This window comes from Centruroides sculpturatus, unplaced genomic scaffold (assembly GCF_000671375.1).
Source record: "Centruroides sculpturatus isolate CEXI.00-Female unplaced genomic scaffold, Cexi_2.0 scaffold767, whole genome shotgun sequence".
In the NCBI taxonomy this organism is placed as follows: Eukaryota; Metazoa; Arthropoda; class Arachnida; order Scorpiones; family Buthidae; genus Centruroides; species Centruroides sculpturatus.
The window spans coordinates 152025-169506 of NW_019385366.1; the positions used below are offsets into that span (position 1 = coordinate 152025).

General features: G+C 31.7%; 1 protein-coding gene across 2 annotated transcripts in view; it reads right to left on the reverse strand.

Moving 5' to 3' along the window:
• Positions 1–10382, reverse strand: part of LOC111638183 (uncharacterized protein C1orf43 homolog) — a 53581-nt gene extending 43199 nt beyond the window's left edge. For both annotated transcript variants that reach the window (XM_023383858.1, XM_023383857.1), the window contains exon 1: positions 10281–10382. The gene's annotated coding sequence lies outside the window, so the exon portion shown is untranslated. The remainder of the gene's footprint in view (positions 1–10280) is intronic.
• Positions 10383–17482: the final 7100 nt, after the last annotated feature.

Here is a 17482-nt window from a genome sequence, read left to right on the forward strand (position 1 = left end):
ATACCACTTTGTTGATTCAACCAATGGATCAAGAAGTTATTGCAGATTTCAAGAAATTATACATTCAAGCACTATTTCATTGATGTTTTTGAAGTATGCCAGTTCTTCTCAACAATGAAATTAAAAACGTTTTGGAAAGAAAAATTTGATATTCTTGAAGCTATATGGCTTATTCAAAAGGTATGGTCAGAAGTCACTCAATGACAGTTGAATTCTGCTTGGCAAAAGCTGTGTCCCTCCTGCATTCAGGAAGAGAGAGATGATGTCCCTGAAATAATGGATGAAATTATGACAACTGTTAGAGATCTGGAATTGGAAGTAAATAAAGATGACATTGAAAAGCTCATAATGGAATCTGAAACTGATCTGACAACAATCTCCAAGATTTCTTAAATGAAGAACAACAAGAAACTTGGGTTTGTGGGGTGGGAATTTTCATGCAAAAAGCCATGTCTTCTTGAAGATACTTTGTCAGCTACAAACATATACAAACATATACAACAATCATAAATCATTATTCTCATTTATTTTTACCTGAAATTAGTAAACTTATATGTATATTCACACTGTTTTACATTTATAAACTTTTTCAGAATCATCCAGCCATAAGTCTATCTAAAAACAAAGTACTTCCAGATTATTGTGTTACTTCCATAATACATGTATAATCGTTCATATAATAAGATAATAATCGCTTATTATTGTGCTCTGTTATTATATAGTATAAATAACATAAACAAACTCAAATATACACAATCAATGCACAAAAGTGTGTTGACCTAGATTTACAAAATTCAACTGCCCCCCCTTGCGTTGTAAACTATAGTATCTCTGCGTTGGTTTAGAAAGCTGCAGTTTTTTTTTTTTTTTTTTGAGAAAATAGACCTGTCTATGTAACATATAACAGATTGATCGAATGTTTACACACAAAAGTTTTTTGATTCTTTCAAATCTTGAATTTTATACATTTTTGTTAACATATATATGTTATAGTCAACAATCATAAACGGTGATATGTTATTNTTTTTTGATTTTTTCAAATCTTGAATTTTATAAATTTTTGTAAACATATATATGTTATAGTCAACAATCATAAATGGTGATGTGTTTTTCATATTTCTGTAAAATTATTTACACATAAAAGCATTTAGAAAGAACTTCCAAACACTTTCATGTAATTATCAATTCTCAGATGAAGAACTTGTAATAAAAATTTGCTAAATGGGAATGTGTATTGTACTGTAAGTACAAAAGTTTCCAATACTGGGGTTCTCAAATGTTATAATTTATGACTGCAATAAATAATGTCAGATGTTTGTTCCTTTTTGTTCTTCTTTTGAATGCTTCAAAAAATTCTCACTCATTATCTTGCTCTTCAGTAGACACGTTCTCCTTTGGTTCTAGTGCGCTCTTAGAAACTGTCTGGAACATCCCACAAACATCGACAAACAGCTGATTTCAAGGCCATCCAGCAGTGTATATGTACTGCAGACTGTGTCAATTGTCTCTTTTACAGTTTTGTGTTATATGAAAAATAATAAGTTTCTAAATAATATATAATAAGATAAATAAAATTTTATACTAAAACTTTTAGAAATGTATTTTATTATTGTTTTTTATATTCAGTACATATACACAGTACATTCACATTTGATTTTATAACATTGTATTTTATAATTATTTTTCATTCTTCTTATTACTTTAATCATATAAAATGTCTGCATGTGAATAAATTTATTTTAATTTATGTTTTGTCATGTTTTCGTTTCTAAATTACTTTTAAAGCTAACCTATGAATGGCAGCTTTCCAGCATGATAGTGAGTCATGCAGAGAAGCCATCTTCAGGCCCCTGTAAAGTTGGCTATCCAGAGGAAAAGGTGCCATTTAAGAACCAATTTTGGCAAATTGAAAAGAATCGAATAAAACTTTTTCCAAATAAAATAGATGTTTTCTTTTAAATAAAAATGAAAGAGTTTTTTTTATCTGAAGCCATTTTTTTAATTAGTTGTACATCAAGTGATTAAAAGGGGAACATGAAAAAGATTGGTAACCCCTATTATAAATAATGATATCATCATAGAAATTTGTTTGAAAATATCAAATCCATATTATTAGACGATATTTACATAACTGATAAAAAATATATTACAAAATTTGTCAGAAGACAACACATAAGGAATGATACTGAAATGTGTTATAAAAAGATATAGATAAAAATTTTTGAAAAAGTTTCATGATACAGGTATCCCTTGCTTAACACAATTAATTCCTTGATGCTACTGTGTATATCAAAATTGCATTAATCAATAGAGAGGTACCTAGGTACTCGACTAAACAATCACCATCCACTATAACAAATTTTTGGTTAACAACTAATATTGATATTTTTATTTTAATAAATTAAAATAGCAAGTTCATTAACACCTTATTTGCTGAGAAAAACATATCTATGTTAAGTAAAGATAGTTGTTAAAGCAGTGGTAATTAAAACTTCCGCTGCATATAAAAAGGGATTGCTACAATTAATTCCATGTGTTAATCAAATCTCATTAATTTAATTTAAATTACTATATAAAAAATCTTACACATGGACATTTGACTTTAGAAACTAAATATTTAATTTTACATTAAAAAAGCAAAAATCATATCAATTCTAGTAAATAAAAATATACTTACAAAAAGTACTTAGTTATTTATGACTAATGAGCATGCTTATTACACACCCAGTCTATTTAACTTATCCAAAATGCATTTCAGCCTTACTGACCCTTATCAATCGGATGGCATACTATGGTGACAATGTATATTGTGATGTTGGCAATTAATAGTACTATTATTACAAATTATTACCTACACCTTATTAATAGGATTCTAAATTATCACTAGGAGCAGGTGGCATTCCTGCCGGATGATATCGTTTAAAAGTTTACAATGAAAGTAATGCAGCGTGCAAGCGCAGTACGCAAAACATCGCTCTGTTCGTTTTGTTTCAAATTGGCTCGAAGGTTTCCACGTGAAATGATTCAAAAGGTAAACGAATCAAAAGAAAGTGTTCGATTTTCAATGTCCAGCTCAGTATTTATCAAAAAAAGCCTGAGGAAGAGCCCAGAAGGGGCGTCAAAAACATTAGCTGAAATATTATACATATACTCCGGTTAAGAGGTTCAAAGTAAGTTATTTTTAGTACATTCTGGTGTGTGGAGAAGAATAAATTTCCATTGTAGTTATGTGATTTAATTATCTTTGCATAACAATCTCAAAAGTTACTTGAAAAAGTTAAATTTTAAACTATTATTATCCATGTTATTATTGGAATAATTCAGCAAAATATTTTCTTTTCCATAACTAATTTGTATGATTAGGACAGCAGCCAGAAACCTTGTTCAAACTTCTCCACATGTAGAAGAGGTTGTAAGCAATTGAATGTATTCTTTTGTTTTGTTTATAATTCATTGCAATATTGTTATGAATAAATTTTCCTGGATCATAATAAGAAGAAATGTAATTCTGACCAGTAAAACCAGTAGACTATAAAGATGGAGAGGGGCATAAGCTATAAAAAAGTGCACTGTATATTATAGAAGCTTCAAATTCAATTCAACATCAGATCAGTGCTCCCACAAGGTGGCTCTGGTTGCAAATGGAGCTAACTTGGTCTTGAAAACAAAGACTACGGTTCTGGTCAACATACAATAGAATTTCCTTTTAATGGATTGCTTGGGCCATCAAAAATCATCCATTGTTCCAAGAATTTGTTTTATTGTGTATAACAGATTTCCTGCATACTCAAGAAAATATCTGCTATTTGAAAAAATTTTCATTTTTAAACCCCTAAATGTAAGAAATACCAGTAATTTCAGTCTCTTGAGATCTCTATTCTTTATTCTATAGTAACCAGGCCTTATTCTGAAGTTTTTTCCTACTGCACAAACATCAGTTTTGTTTTGTCCAAGCTGATAAATCCTAGCATTAATAAGCTTTCTAAAAGACAAATGGAAATTAAGGACAACAACACAAATCTTATATCTGTATAACTATTTATTAATTTCAATCACCATTCAATCTTAATAATTAGACATGTGCAGTGTGTGCTTACATGTGATATAATTTACTATATGATAAGTATGGTTTGGTTTTGGATTATAGTTTAAATGATAATACTAATGTTACATGCATAAAAAAATATCTGTTGTATATGTTACCGCTAAAGCTCGAAATCCGTTAATGTGCGCATTACCTAGCTAATCTGCAGATTAACTAGGGTGATCCGTTATAGCTGTGAAAATTATTCCATTTCTCAAATTACCTAGGTAATGTTCAGATTATCTAGGTAATCTGCAAATTACCTACTAGGCACTCGGTAAAGTGAAAATAAGATTTTTGCTGGAACAACAGCAACGTTTCTGTACGCTTAAATTAACATAATGTTATTTATTTAATTTTCAATATCTAAAGAATCAAGTTAATACAATCAACAAATTAGTTGATTGAATCAATCATCAATCAATTAAAAAAACTTTAATACAAAAATCAAACGGTTTAAAATATTACTACAATTAGGGAAATGAATTTGCAAAACATATGATAAAATTGTACTTACTTATTAGTGCAATCTAAAGATTGGTGACACTTTGAATTACGTAGCAATTGGTTTTTGCGACAAGCACGCCTATTTGTGGTACATTTAGATTTGCAGTCACATTTTCTGAAACCCTGCCCAGTACCAAGGGATTGTTTTATTGCTGTTTGACGTAAAGATATTTCTACAGCAGGGACATCCATCTTCTTTCGTTAAAAATCTCTCTTTGCAAACACTGAATTCAGATTTTGCATACAATTGTTTTAAAATACCTGTTTTAGTATCAAGTTTATAAAAGCCATCCTCTGTTTTACTAAGAACCACAGCTAAAATTGAACGTGCATCAGTTTTTGCTCTGTCTTCTTCGGGTACTTTAATTCTCACAGCGAAACCTTCATCGACGTTTGGGTGCTTTGCATTAGAAACTGCTAACATTTTCTTTGCTTGCTTTTCTAAACATTTCTTGGCTTCATCACGCTGTATTTTCTGATCCATATTCTTTTTACAGATGATGCACAATACATTCTTACCATACCCTTCCTCTTTAGGATCTACTTCACCACAAACTGCGTGAACAAACATATTACACGATTTACACTTGTGAGCACTTGATGCTGCTTTTGAGCAAACAATACAGACTATGTCTTGTATAGTGCTCTTTACAGGCTCCGTACGAAACTGTGATGGCGATTCTGCTGAAGTTGAGAGTAACTCAGTGATGACTTCTTCAACTTGCAGAGGCGATTCCTTGGAGGTGCAGGGTAACTGAATATTCTTCGTGACTGCATCATCAATCAACGGTATAGAAGGCAGTTTAAGATTACTATCGGTAAATTCTTGTATTTCTATAGGTGATTCTGTAGAAGCGGGGGATAACGGAATGTCCTCTTGAGTAAGATTTGACTGTGATCTCATAATCACAGTCTCTTGTGAATCTTCTAATTTTTCAAGGTCTTCTTCAGTTTTTATCGAATGTCAAACAATTCTCCGGCATGGACAAACTTTTTCAAACCTTTCTCGCGCATCTGACAACGGCTCAATGAGTTTTTCACAGCCTCGTACAGTCAACACATCACACCTTTGAATTATTTGATAATCTCGAGATGATTCTTTCTTCTTGGAAACTTTTATTTGCTTTACATCTTCAATTATGGAATCTTACTTTGGTTTGTTATTAAAACACTACATATTATATTTTAAATCTTCGCTAAAAAGGTTTGCGAAGAATCTTTTCTTGATTTTACTCACCAATTCGGTGCTTGCTTGTTTTCTAGGATTTAAATTTATCTACGTAAAAAGAAGGAGTGGGGAAAGGAAGTGAAAGAAACAAACTTTTGAACTTTAACGATACGGAAGCCGTTAATGTGCAGATTACCTAGATACTCTGCAAATTACCTAGGTAATTTGAGAAATGGAATAATTTTCGCAGCTTTAACGGATCACCCTAGTTAATCTGCAGATTACCTAGGTAATTTGAGAAATGGAATAATTTTCGCAGCTTTAACAGATCACCCTAGTTAATCTGCAGATTAGCTAGGTAATGTACACATTAACGGATTTCGAGCTTTAGTGGTAACATATATATTCAATACAAATGGTAAATCCTACCAACATTCCTTCCATAGCTCTTATTTCATAGGTCAAATAAAATATATAGTAAAACCTGTATAAACCAGAATCACATGGTACCAAATATTTTTTCCAGTTTGGCAGGCTTTTGTTTTGAACAGGTTCTTTTTTAACATAGAAAATCACCTGTTCTGAAGAATTTTTTCTGTTTAGTCTGTTTCCTTTTTATTTGGGTTCTGTTTGGACAGGTTTTACTGTATACAGTAATTTAGATAAATACTTTAACTTTAACATAACCAGAAGAAATATTTATAAAACCCAGAATCAGACAATTAATTTACTGCACAAATTTGGGATTCCCACTGCACAATTCAACATTTTCATTACACATTTTATGTCCCGTTTCACATTAGAATATGCACTGATAGAAACACATATGATAAAAGATTGTCATACACACCTATGGCACAATGTACAAAGCTGATGGAAACTGTATACAGTTGACCTCCCTATAACACGGTAGATACATTCCGTTCTTTATGAATCGATTTCTTACGAGTCCTTGCCAATCACAGCCTGGCACGTGTAAAGTTTACAAACCAGCTGTTTGAAAGGTTTTCTTCCATAAAATTAATCGATTCTAGACTAATTCAACTCAACATTTCCAAAATATGTATAATTTTTTTGGGAATAATCTGTATGAACTATGCTATAAACAAAAAATTGTAGGATTACTTACTGAGTGTGCACCGTTTGACATCGCCATTGCTCAAGCTTGTTTTTGTTGCGGAGCAGTGCACCAAACGGCGGGCAATTTCTGATAAGTTATTTTTCTGCGAAAACTTCATTGAACTTTGGAGACATCATTAATATAAATAATTTTTATGGCCGTTGAATAAGAAATGTTTCTTTCACAAGAAATGTATAAAATTAGACTGTATTAGTGCTGTATTAGACTTAAGGTACCTAATTTACATACTTTACAGACGATAGTAAACAACTTACTCGCCTAAACTCTCCGTAGCGTGGCACTGGACAGCGGAAAGTATATATATAATTATAATAAAGTTACAATAAATTAAGTTAATATATAATTATATATACAGTACCTAATTTATATATAATTAATGTATAATTATATGTACAGTACCTAATTTATATATAATACTGTACAGACGATAGTAAACTCAATTTACCCGCCTAAATTCTCCGTAGCGTGGCACTGGATGGCGGAAAGTAGTTTGGCTGCCCGATGACGTTTTACCGAATTATAGGAGTTTTTTTACCAGGTTTGTATGGATACCATCGCAATTTTTTCAGTCTTATAGGATTCGTAATTATAGGAACCCGTGTTATAGGGGAGTCTACTGTATACAGTAAGCACAAAAAGAGGCAAAGTATATATGCTCATTATCACATCACTAAACTTCAAGATTTGTTAAAAAACTTGTCCTTCTTGGTTTGTTTTGATACCACTTTTCTGCCTATTGAATACAACAACCACTTTATATTAGCAATGTCTTGTACTGTACAACCTGTTTGTTTATGCTGAAACTCATCAGGAAGGTCTTATAACTTGGAAAGATTCCATGACCTCATTAAATTTTGGCACTACACTTGAACCAGTGTCAGAATGTTTTCTAGGTGGCTCCTCCTCAATTGTATCAGACTGCTGACTCTCTTCATATAATTCTTCAATTGTACATATCCCAAATGTAGCAAGTGCATTATCAACATCTACAAATTTCCAGACATACTGAAATATTACCTAAACATTGAAAAACTGCAGTTTTTCAATGTTTAGATGAGGCTAGAAAAAAATCTGATATTTCCAGTTATGAATATACCTAAAGGAGGTAAAATTACATTGATTTGGTGAGACCTGGGGAAAAAAATCTATTGTTTATGAAATCTGTTGTTTCACAATTTTGTTGTACAGTAGAATCTCATTTTAACTGGAAAATGGACAAATATTTTTCATTAATTTCTTTTATATTTGCAGAATACAAGGTGCGTTCCATAAGTAATGCGACCAAATTCATAAAAAATCATTTACTGAACATATTCTTACAATTAATCAAAAATCTTCAAAATAGCACCCTCCTGCATTGATACACTTGTGAAGGCAGTGTTTCCAAGCCTGGAAGGCCTTCTCCAGAATGTCCTTTAGAGCTGATGTAACATAAGCCTTGATGTTTTCAATAGTGTCCCAATGTTTCCCTTTCATGGCCCCTTTTAAGCAAGGAAACAAAAAAAAGTCGGTGAGAGCCAGGTTAGGACTAAGGTGGCTGTGGAACCAATGGGGTATGGGTCCTGGCCAGAAAATCGTTGACAATGAAGGTGCTGTGGCTTGGCGCATTGTCGTGATGAAGTTTCCACGTGTCCTTGATGTCTCTTCGGCAGCGTGAGACCCTCCTTTTCATTCATTTGAGCACTTCCAAGTAGAAAGCTGCATTTATAGTGGTCCTGACAGGTACGAATTTGTGGTGGATAATGCCTCTGATGTCAAAGAAGACAATGAGCATGGTTTTGATCCTGGACTTGCTCATGCATGCCTTCTGGGGCGGGGCAACTTGTGCCATCGGAAAACTTGTGATTTAGACAAGCAATCACTCCCAAAGGCCTGCTGAATTAATGTAAAAGTTTTGATGGTGGACTTCCCAAGTTTAACAGAAAATTTGATAGAGTAACGTTGCTCCACAAAATGATCCATTGTGCTATGTTACATTAACTCAAAATGGGGTTCACGGGAATGAACGTCCTCGCCCACTGGTAGCTTGGAAGCAAATGAGACCGAGCGAGTTTTGAAGCTGACACCCCCATGCCACCTAGCACAGCAGGTTAGAACTAGATATGGCGTATCATTGCATCATGAAAAAATTGGTCACATTACTTATGGAACACCTTGTAGACTAGAAGCCATAAATTTTCTGTTGTTCACGGTTTTCTTATTCAGGTAGCCCCCGTATAACACGGCACTTCTGTAGCACGGATTCACTCTAACATGGTTCAAGAATTGGTACCATCCCCGTATAACACGGTATTGTTATAGCATGAATTCACTCTGACACGATTCGAGAAGGGTAAACCCTCGTACAACATAAAATGTAATAAATTTTTACATACTTAAGTAATAATAGTTCACAAAAATAATAATTTTTGTGAACTATTAGTACTTAAGTATGTAAATTTTCTTTTTTCGCCTTCTGTCGATACACATGGTCCTTCTCGAAACTTGTTTCAATGTTCCCAGATCGCAACGCTTCTGCTTCTGATGTTGCCAGATGTTTTTTCCTTATTCCATACTTGCTTTATTCATCGTAAGTGCTTAGCACCATATAAGGAAATTTATAAAGATCTTTTAACTAGAAACAAGCAATCTAAAATTACATACTTTTTGCAAAAGGTAAAGCATGGATCTGAAGATAATGCAGAAAAATGCTCAGAGGATAAGAATAACTTGCCAGAAAGAAAACGCTCTCGGTTAANTCACAATTTGTTATTTTTCAATTAGGTGTGCCACTCAATGAAAAACGTTGAAAAACACTGAGTTAGCCCTACAAACAGTTCATTTACATCCACAACGTAAATAAACAGTTTATAGATACACACATAAGGAAAATATAAGCTTGCATATTACTGATGTGCATGAATCACATTTTCCTTATTTACACATCCATAAATAAACTGTGAATGTAGTGAAATGAGCCTGTAAAATATGCAACGCATTAAAAAACTTGCAATGACTGTTAATAGAGAAACAAGTTTGCAAAATATACAACGTGTTAAATTCAACATATTCCATATTCACTTTATACATTTACTTCTGTATTTACATACCAAAGCAGTTTAATTTAAAGCAAATTATTATCCATACTTTATACAATATTTCATACAAGAAATGACTCAAATAGAATCGAAATAGCGTCTTACATAAAAATAATTATCATATTCAACGATTAATTAATCAATTAACCTACATTATAACTGCTACTTATTGAATTGCAGTTAATAATTAATTATCTATGGAAAGAAAGAAAAAGTTAAATTATTTAAAATTAATATATGAAATCATAACTTTGTTTTAAAATAATGATTTAAATCGACTAGAAAATTCATCAAAAAGCTTACTTTTTAACGGAATAGAAATAATATTTTACGCGAAATAATTTTTTAACCAGACGACAATACAACTTTTCAATGTCTTGAAGCCAAATTGACGTAGAAATTCCTTCGATTAAATCGCCAAATTTCAAATTTTTCAATATATTAATTTTATAAAGTCATAACACGGCAATTTTTTGGAATGTAACTACCATGTTATACGGGGGTTACCTGTATACTGCAAGCACATAGAAAAGAAATGAGCATTAATAAGTTTAAAAATGACTGTTATAATTGAGGAATAAATGAAAATGCTTTGCGGTAGTAATAAAAACAATAGTCAGGCTCAACAATACAATTTAATTATACGGACAAAACTTTTTGTTTGCATCCTTCACAGCCTATTGGTAAAGCCTATAACTGCCAAGCAAAACACTTATTTGAGTCACATCCAAACATCTTCACTACAGAAAACATTTTGCAACAATCAAGTTGTTCAATGTTTGCTTGCTTTGCATACAACAGTGTGTGGAGTTGCACTGCACATGGATCGCCAAATAGAATATACTGATACCCGAATGAAGAAAGCTTCTAAGGGTCAGGTCTAGTAACTTATTATTTTTTATACAACTTATTTATTATCAGTTAAATGCTGATCCAAAGTCTCTCCTTATCCTGTTTTTTAACAGTCAGATAATTTCATATAAAGGATAATAACGTACCTTACTTGTTACTTGTTGGTAAACCATTCTTATATTTCCACTTACATATATATGCATTTCAGATACCACTATTGTGGTATCCTTCTTTAGTATAGACAGAAATTAAACAAAGTACACCATCCTCTTACACAATTCTACATTTCTAAGGATACATTTTCCAATTCTTATCATCACAAGTGTATATTTTTCAATGTACTGTACAATTTCAGGTTTTTTAATGCATACTTTTTTGTTTTTGTTCTCTTTTTTAAGCAACTCTAATACTATAAGACAAAAACAATAATTAAATATTTTCCTTAGAACAAACAGTTAGCCCAGTGTTTTTCAACCGGGGTGCCACGGCTCCATGATTGGGGTGTCGCAAAGTTTAGAGCCTTTAGGCATTTTCTTGAAAATTTACTTAAGTGTAGTTCAAGATAACTCATTGTCAGTTCTATTTTGCTACGAGATATCTAGTAAGCAAAGAAACTATGACTAATTGCATGTTAATGTAATGTTCTACGCTACGTGTACGCATGACTTGTCATGAATTCACCCAAACCACATTGCTTGGCCTTCACGTTCCCAGTCCCAGTACCAGGCCAACCAGCAGAGAGGAACGACATGGACATTTTTGTCTTGTATATGCTTTAAAAAGCGTTGCATTGTACTTTGAAAAGCGTGTGGTTTCAATCACAAAGTAGATGCATATTACAGTATTTTCATAGTATTCAAAAGCAATGATGACAAACAATTTTTTATCACTTTTTTAATTTAAATTTTTTAAATTGATATGAAAAAGATAAGAAAAAATAATGAAATATTTATTTTATATATGCATCAAAATAGTATTAAAAAAACGTAACAAAAATTGTTTATCAATAAAATGATAATATGAAATGATATATTTGATAATAAAACTATATTTAAAAAACAATAGCGAGACTATTATTTTACATGTAGGTATTTCAACAAAATTCAATGAACTTAAATTTTGATTTTGAACACATAGAAATACTTTTGCATTGCACGTAATATTCATTTTCGCAAAAAAATTCATCTGGCCCATTAGTCCCCCACCTTATTCACATTCTAGATCCGCCGCTGGTCAAGGGTGTCACAATTTGTTATTTTTCAATTAGGTGTGCCACTCAATGAAAAACGTTGAAAAACACTGAGTTAGCCCTACAAACAGTTCATTTACATCCACAACGTAAATAAACAGTTTATAGATACACACATAAGGAAAATATAAGCTTGCATATTACTGATGTGCATGAATCACATTTTCCTTATTTACACATCCATAAATAAACTGTGAATGTAGTGAAATGAGCCTGTAAAATATGCAACGCATTAAAAAACTTGCAATGACTGTTAATAGAGAAACAAGTTTGCAAAATATACAACGTGTTAAATTCAACATATTCCATATTCACTTTATACATTTACTTCTGTATTTACATACCAAAGCAGTTTAATTTAAAGCAAATTATTATCCATACTTTATACAATATTTCATACAAGAAATGACTCAAATAGAATCGAAATAGCGTCTTACATAAAAATAATTATCATATTCAACGATTAATTAATCAATTAACCTACATTATAACTGCTACTTATTGAATTGCAGTTAATAATTAATTATCTATGGAAAGAAAGAAAAAGTTAAATTATTTAAAATTAATATATGAAATCATAACTTTGTTTTAAAATAATGATTTAAATCGACTAGAAAATTCATCAAAAAGCTTACTTTTTAACGGAATAGAAATAATATTTTACGCGAAATAATTTTTTAACCAGACGACAATACAACTTTTCAATGTCTTGAAGCCAAATTGACGTAGAAATTCCTTCGATTAAATCGCCAAATTTGAAATTTTTCAATATATTAATTTTATAAAGTGATAATTAAGAAAAATTTAATTATTAAAAAATATTTTAATTTATAAATTAATGTCGTTAACTTAAATAGATCTTTTTTAATAAAAAAAAATTCAGATGCGATCTGTGCTACAAAAGCCATTATATTCATATGAAAAAATATAATCGAGTCTTAAAAATTGTTAGTTCGTTGGTCGATCGCTATTTATTTAAAAAGTGCTGATTTGCATATAATGTACTGTGCATGTAAAATTTTTGTTACGGTATAGCGTTATTATACTCTTTCCGCCTTGTGGGCGGAAAGAGTATAACAACGCTATACCGTAACAGAATTAAACCGTAAAAATGGCCTTGTGGGCACCAAAAAGGCCATTTTTAGCAATTCCATTATGGGTTCGAGCAGGACACAATGGATGGATGATAAAGGATGAACTTGATATATCCAGACGGTCTACTCCCGAAAAATTCCTAGGCTTTTTCGCAGTGCCGGCCCAAGGCAAGTTTTAGGATGGAGCGAGATCCTATTATGGCGCCCCCTTGGTTGCCCCTAATTTATACCCTTTAATTTTCTTTACAATAGGGTGAACGGAGCAGCCGCTCCAGGCGCTAAGTCCTAGGGGGCGCCCCCTAGGACTTAGCGCCTGGAGCGGCTGCTCCGTTCACCCTATTGTAAAGAAAATTAAAGGGTATAAATTAGGGGCAACCAAGGGGGCGCCATAATAGGATCTCGCTCCATCCTAAAACTTGCCTTGGGCCGGCACTGCGAAAAAGCCTAGGAATTTTTCGGGAGTAGACCGTCTGGATATATCAAGTTCATCCTTTATCATCCATCCATTGTGTCCTGCTCGAACCCATAATGGAATTGCTAAAAATGGCCTTTTTGGTGCCCACAAGGCCATTTTTACGGTTTAATTCTGTTACGGTATAGCGTTGTTATACTCTTTCCGCCCACAAGGCGGAAAGAGTATAATAACGCTATACCGTAACAAAAATTTTACATGCACAGTACATTATATGCAAATCAGCACTTTTTAAATAAATAGCGATCGACCAACGAACTAACAATTTTTAAGACTCGATTATATTTTTTCATATGAATATAATGGCTTTTGTAGCACAGATCGCATCTGAATTTTTTTTTATTAAAAAAGATCTATTTAAGTTAACGACATTAATTTATAAATTAAAATATTTTTTAATAATTAAATTTTTCTTAATTATCACTTTATAAAATTAATATATTGAAAAATTTGAAATTTGGCGATTTAATCGAAGGAATTTCTACGTCAATTTGGCTTCAAGACATTGAAAAGTTGTATTGTCGTCTGGTTAAAAAATTATTTCGCGTAAAATATTATTTCTATTCCGTTAAAAAGTAAGCTTTTTGATGAATTTTCTAGTCGATTTAAATCATTATTTTAAAACAAAGTTATGATTTCATATATTAATTTTAAATAATTTAACTTTTTCTTTCTTTCCATAGATAATTAATTATTAACTGCAATTCAATAAGTAGCAGTTATAATGTAGGTTAATTGATTAATTAATCGTTGAATATGATAATTATTTTTATGTAAGACGCTATTTCGATTCTATTTGAGTCATTTCTTGTATGAAATATTGTATAAAGTATGGATAATAATTTGCTTTAAATTAAACTGCTTTGGTATGTAAATACAGAAGTAAATGTATAAAGTGAATATGGAATATGTTGAATTTAACACGTTGTATATTTTGCAAACTTGTTTCTCTATTAACAGTCATTGCAAGTTTTTTAATGCGTTGCATATTTTACAGGCTCATTTCACTACATTCACAGTTTATTTATGGATGTGTAAATAAGGAAAATGTGATTCATGCACATCAGTAATATGCAAGCTTATATTTTCCTTATGTGTGTATCTATAAACTGTTTATTTACGTTGTGGATGTAAATGAACTGTTTGTAGGGCTAACTCAGTGTTTTTCAACGTTTTTCATTGAGTGGCACACCTAATTGAAAAATAACAAATCGTGACACCCTTGACCAGCGGCGGATCTAGAATGTGAATAAGGTGGGGGNCATTTTCTTGAAAATTTACTTAAGTGTAGTTCAAGATAACTCATTGTCAGTTCTATTTTGCTACGAGATATCTAGTAAGCAAAGAAACTATGACTAATTGCATGTTAATGTAATGTTCTACGCTACGTGTACGCATGACTTGTCATGAATTCACCCAAACCACATTGCTTGGCCTTCACGTTCCCAGTCCCAGTACCAGGCCAACCAGCAGAGAGGAACGACATGGACATTTTTGTCTTGTATATGCTTTAAAAAGCGTTGCATTGTACTTTGAAAAGCGTGTGGTTTCAATCACAAAGTAGATGCATATTACAGTATTTTCATAGTATTCAAAAGCAATGATAACAAACAATTTTTTATCACTTTTTTAATTTAAATTTTTTAAATTGATATGAAAAAGATAAGAAAAAATAATGAAATATTTATTTTATATATGCATCAAAATAGTATTAAAAAAACGTAACAAAAATTGTTTATCAATAAAATGATAATATGAAATGATATATTTGATAATAAAACTATATTTAAAAAACAATAGCGAGACTATTATTTTACATGTAGGTATTTCAACAAAATTCAATGAACTTAAATTTTGATTTTGAACACATAGAAATACTTTTGCATTGCACGTAATATTCATTTTCGCAAAAAAATTCATCTGGCCCATTAGTCCCCCACCTTATTCACATTCTAGATCCGCCGCTGGTCAAGGGTGTCACGATTTGTTATTTTTCAATTAGGTGTGCCACTCAATGAAAAACGTTGAAAAACACTGAGTTAGCCCTACAAACAGTTCATTTACATCCACAACGTAAATAAACAGTTTATAGATACACACATAAGGAAAATATAAGCTTGCATATTACTGATGTGCATGAATCACATTTTCCTTATTTACACATCCATAAATAAACTGTGAATGTAGTGAAATGAGCCTGTAAAATATGCAACGCATTAAAAAACTTGCAATGACTGTTAATAGAGAAACAAGTTTGCAAAATATACAACGTGTTAAATTCAACATATTCCATATTCACTTTATACATTTACTTCTGTATTTACATACCAAAGCAGTTTAATTTAAAGCAAATTATTATCCATACTTTATACAATATTTCATACAAGAAATGACTCAAATAGAATCGAAATAGCGTCTTACATAAAAATAATTATCATATTCAACGATTAATTAATCAATTAACCTACATTATAACTGCTACTTATTGAATTGCAGTTAATAATTAATTATCTATGGAAAGAAAGAAAAAGTTAAATTATTTAAAATTAATATATGAAATCATAACTTTGTTTTAAAATAATGATTTAAATCGACTAGAAAATTCATCAAAAAGCTTACTTTTTAACGGAATAGAAATAATATTTTACGCGAAATAATTTTTTAACCAGACGACAATACAACTTTTCAATGTCTTGAAGCCAAATTGACGTAGAAATTCCTTCGATTAAATCGCCAAATTTCAAATTTTTCAATATATTAATTTTATAAAGTGATAATTAAGAAAAATTTAATTATTAAAAAATATTTTAATTTATAAATTAATGTCGTTAACTTAAATAGATCTTTTTTAATAAAAAAAAATTCAGATGCGATCTGTGCTACAAAAGCCATTATATTCATATGAAAAAATATAATCGAGTCTTAAAAATTGTTAGTTCGTTGGTCGATCGCTATTTATTTAAAAAGTGCTGATTTGCATATAATGTACTGTGCATGTAAAATTTTTGTTACGGTATAGCGTTATTATACTCTTTCCGCCTTGTGGGCGGAAAGAGTATAACAACGCTATACCGTAACAGAATTAAACCGTAAAAATGGCCTTGTGGGCACCAAAAAGGCCATTTTTAGCAATTCCATTATGGGTTCGAGCAGGACACAATGGATGGATGATAAAGGATGAACTTGATATATCCAGACGGTCTACTCCCGAAAAATTCCTAGGCTTTTTCGCAGTGCCGGCCCAAGGCAAGTTTTAGGATGGAGCGAGATCCTATTATGGCGCCCCCTTGGTTGCCCCTAATTTATACCCTTTAATTTTCTTTACAATAGGGTGAACGGAGCAGCCGCTCCAGGCGCTAAGTCCTAGGGGGCGCCCCCTAGGACTTAGCGCCTGGAGCGGCTGCTCCGTTCACCCTATGGTAGGGCCGGCTCTGCTTTTTCGGCCCATTCAAATTCGATCACAGCTAGTGATCGGATGAAGGGATCACATGATGAAGGCTGAGCCTTCGCACCTTAACCGTTCAACCGAGTCTATTATAATACTGTAGATGTGTGCATATATTAAATCAGCATGAAAATAGCTAAATTCATAACATACCAAATAACGTATAACTTTGAGCCCGTGGATCGCATATTGTTTCCGGAGTTCATCTTTTTAAACTTCTTTGTCTATTTTTTTTTCTTTTAAGAATTTTTCAATTAATTTATTATTATTGATTTTTGATGATATTAACTTTATGAAAAATATTCATCATCTTATTTATATTTAGTGTTATATTTACTTGTACACAGTGTTACATTCAAGGTTCCTGTTGTTTCATAATTTGAAGTTTAGACT